The sequence below is a fragment of the Geospiza fortis genome, unplaced genomic scaffold (assembly GCF_000277835.1).
Source record: "Geospiza fortis unplaced genomic scaffold, GeoFor_1.0 scaffold72, whole genome shotgun sequence".
In the NCBI taxonomy this organism is placed as follows: Eukaryota; Metazoa; Chordata; class Aves; order Passeriformes; family Thraupidae; genus Geospiza; species Geospiza fortis.
The window spans coordinates 237264-241222 of record NW_005054338.1 but is presented as its reverse complement, the minus strand read 5'-3'; the positions used below and the strand labels follow the sequence as shown (position 1 = coordinate 241222).

General features: G+C 36.3%; 1 protein-coding gene across 1 annotated transcript in view; it reads right to left on the bottom strand.

The window, feature by feature from the left end:
- Positions 1-3725, bottom strand: part of ZNF654 (zinc finger protein 654) — a 20635-nt gene extending 16910 nt beyond the window's left edge. Inside the window, exons 1-2 of the mRNA XM_005422348.3 lie at positions 3456-3725; positions 429-510 (exon numbers count right to left, since the gene is read on the bottom strand). The gene's annotated coding sequence lies outside the window, so the exon portion shown is untranslated. The remainder of the gene's footprint in view (positions 1-428; positions 511-3455) is intronic.
- Positions 3726-3959: the final 234 nt, after the last annotated feature.

The following is a 3959-nucleotide window of genomic DNA, read 5'->3' as shown; positions in this document are numbered from 1 at the left end:
CCTACAAAGTTTCCTCTAACGGTGGCACAACCTTAAAAATCCATACAGGTACAAAAAAAATTCAAACCAACCAAACCCCACACTTACCTGGCAAAACAAGTTCTTAATCTAGGGCCATTTATCTTATGCAGTTTTACCCAGACACAGAAAACTATGTCCCAATCTACCCAAGAACAGAACAATTTAAACTATCTACATTTATGCTGACTTGAAGACTTCACTCAGATGAAGCTTCAACTTCAAATTTAAACCAGAGGGGGAAACATGAGATTTCATGCCATGAACTGAATGACATTAAGCTCCAAATAGACATAAACAAAGTTTCTTTCATTTTAATGGCACATTTCCTCCAGGTCATACAGTCACAAAAACTGTCTTTACATCTACTAAAATAATATTAAAGTTTATATGAAAGTAGGCAACACTACCTGGATTGAACCTAAAATATCCTTCAAAGGATCTTCATAGAACTCATCCTTTCCAAAGAACAGCAGCAATTCAAAAAAACTCCTAAAAAACAGAAGTAGTGACAAGTCAAACTAAAAACATTGATTCAAAAAATGAAACTACTCTTAAGTCTCTTACTTTTAGCAGCACTCAAACCAAAATCAGGAATTCCGTGAATTCTAGACTTGTGCCATGTGGAGTCACTCAAAGATTTCTGGTGGCCAACAATTCCTGTTTTCAGGCACTCACTACAAATACACTTTATTTCATTTCAGCCTGTCTTGCCAAAACTGAAGTCTCTCCATGAAGATGTTGGTTTAAAGGTATTAATTATTTTATCTTTAAAATAAAAAAGCTTTTGAAGACTATTTAGAAGGGGACAGCTTTTGTGCAGATATGCAAACAAAACTATGTTCACCTTCTGTGTGGCATTCAAATTCACACAACTTGAATTTTACCACCACCAAATTTTTAATTAGATCAGGTCTCTGTCCAGCAAGATGAATTCAGAAGTGTTACCCCAAAAAGAAGTGGCAGAAATGGGTGAAGAAAGGACTAATACTTTCAAAGCTGCTTAGATTCAAATTGATTTGTGGTCTCCGTGGTTTGTATCATCTTAAAATACTGGTCTAACATTTTAGTTCCTTTAAATCCTGCTACAGAATCAAAGAGGTTGGTAAAAAGCAGCTTTCCAGATCTCCTTTCAATTCAGGTTTTTGTTTATAAAAGCCTCCTTCCAGATAATGAAGTTGAGTGAATTCAATCAAAAACTTGGCAATCGTGGATCTGCAGTGCAACTGTTACTGTTCTGCCTGAAGATTCTAAGAAATTTCATTTCTACTTGGAAAAAGTACCAGACAGGCACTGCACTAATGAGCTGCAATTGCTGATTGAGAGAGTCAAGGGCAGCAGACAAGAACTGAGCAACTCTCAGAGCAACAGGTAGGACTTCAAAAATATTGTGCAAATTAAAGGCATTTTTTTCTCCTCAGTAACATTTCCATTAAACATGTGCATTAAAATACTCAATACTCACAGACAAAATTAAGTTTTCTATAGGAATAATGGAAAAGTACCATAAAATTATATTTCCAATAGATTATGCTCAAGGATTTTTTTTCTAACCAATTATTAACTCTGCCAAAAACAGGCTTAGAGAAATAGATACAAACTTATTATGTTCAGTGACAGAATTTCTCTCAAGGCTAAGCTTGTGAATCTCAATTCAAATATGCAATGAAAAAACAATCCCTACCCAAATAAGTACATGGTTCTGAAAAAAACATGAGCTCATTTCATGTTAAACAAAATTTTGCAGCATACTTGACTCTCAGGAGAGGTCAGCCATGAGTCACATCATGATCTGGCAAGCAACCAAACTGGAACTTAAATAATAAGACAAAACTAATTAGAGATAGTGATGCATGCTTGCATTTAAATTTGTTTTGAATGACTTAAAAAGAGGAAGATCTTCCAAAAGAAAATCTGGAAATCAATAGTGAACAAGTGTAAACTACAATTTTCTGCTTTATCAATGTGCTTACTCACAGTCTAATATAGGAAGCCATCAAAATATTTTTATTTCCTCATCACCAGTCTCCAGTTAAAATTACTACAGTCAGTTCCAACTTTGTTTATTTGAAAACTGTCTGCAGCACTGCATATCCACATTTATATCCATCTAGATTGATCACATCACTGCTTTGGCATCAGAAGATTGCCTCAAAACACCAGTGTGGCACTATTATAAAATCCCCTGATATTAATGCAGATGCCGCTTCATTTGATCTGAATAGCAAGGTTATTAAGTATAGGAAATAAACCAGTTGCTCCTGTTAACAGTTTGTTGTCTGGTTACCAAGGAAATCTTACTCAAGGATGACAATACAGTCAGGCAGAGTTTTGCTCTCCAAGAACTAAGACCTAATATACACTGAATTTTCAAAAGAGTTTCGAGCAAGGTTGCCCAGGTAACTGCAGCTACTAAGCCCTGGGATCCCTTTATATCACATCACATGCAAAACTGTGCCAGCCAGGCAGAAGAATAAATAAACTGACATCCCAGAATGGAAGCATATCTCATGGAGTAAACCCAGTCTCAAAAATCAAAACAGATAAGGGTCACAGGAACACACAGGCAACCAATTTATTTCTTGATTATCAGAAGGTATCCATCCAAAAAATACCTGAATTTCCAGCCTTTTACCTCCCAAGCTTTCCTATGTAAGAGCACATATAAACATAGTTTGAACTCTGTAGGCTTTTTCCTTAAAACTAGTGAAAAAATCCACTGCAACAGATGTCACTATGTTTTGATATAACTTGGGAAACTGTGGTCTTATGATGCCATAAATAGCCCTCTGTCAAGGAGTTTCACACACACAAAACAGGAAATGTCCACAGTGAAGCTTCATCAACATTTAAAGACAGCATTTATTTTTCATTATGTACTTATTACCCTGACACTTTCAGTCTTCATGTAGGAAAATGACCAATGCATCAAGAAAATTGAAATTGGAGCAAAATTTATGAAACAACATCATGCAGTTCTTGAAGCTGAATGTGACTTTGGGTCAGTTAACTGCATGACAAGTAATTCCCAGAAGCATTTGATGACTCAAACATAAAAATCCATACAACTTCAAAGTAATTGACTTCTTTCTTAAGACATTTATCTTTAGAAGTACAGAAGTAAAAATTTGAGATAAATGATTTAAAATTATCTACTGGCAAAGGTTGGTCTTCAAATACACCAAAATAAGGTTAGGATGATCATTTATTTTTTAGATTATTCATTTTGCCAGACATCCCTTATGACAAAACACTGTCATAGCCCACTTGAATATTTAACAAGGACACAAAAAAGATGAAAATAAATTCCAATAAGCAATTTTTGGTTCTGTGTAGCTACACCACCTGTAAAACCCCTCTGAGGAGCTCTGAGGATCTGAAACTCTTTTGCTCTGCTATTGTAAAGGAAGGAATAATAAAAAAGAAGAAGTACTCACAAAGCAAGGCTACTCAGTACATACTGCACGTGCTCACATTCGGCTGGGAAGGACACACAGGCAGAGGTGAAGCAGCACAGCGCCGTCTGCAGCACCTGTAGCTGAGGCAGAGGCACCTGCCACCTCCCAGCATAGTCTTCAACAACCTAGGCAAAACCATGGAAATGCACATTATTATCCAAGACATTCTCCTTGGTCAGAAAGAAGCAGCAGTGTACACTATACCTGCTTTAGCTTCCCACCTTCTTCCTCAGGAACAGTTTGTAACCTAAAAAAATGTGACTGCTTTTTGGTTTATGACCTAGATCATGAAAGGAATATCACAAGGGACCTTCAGCTATTCTGTTCAGAGGAGAAGACAGGAAATACTTTCTTCTTATGCTGTGCCACAGTAGATATTGCACTCTGCATTTAAACACAACCTTTTATTTTGCAACGGAATGCAAATTAGAGAGTCTGTAACAACATCCAGACGTTCTAGTCTAAAAACTTTCCAAGAGGGGA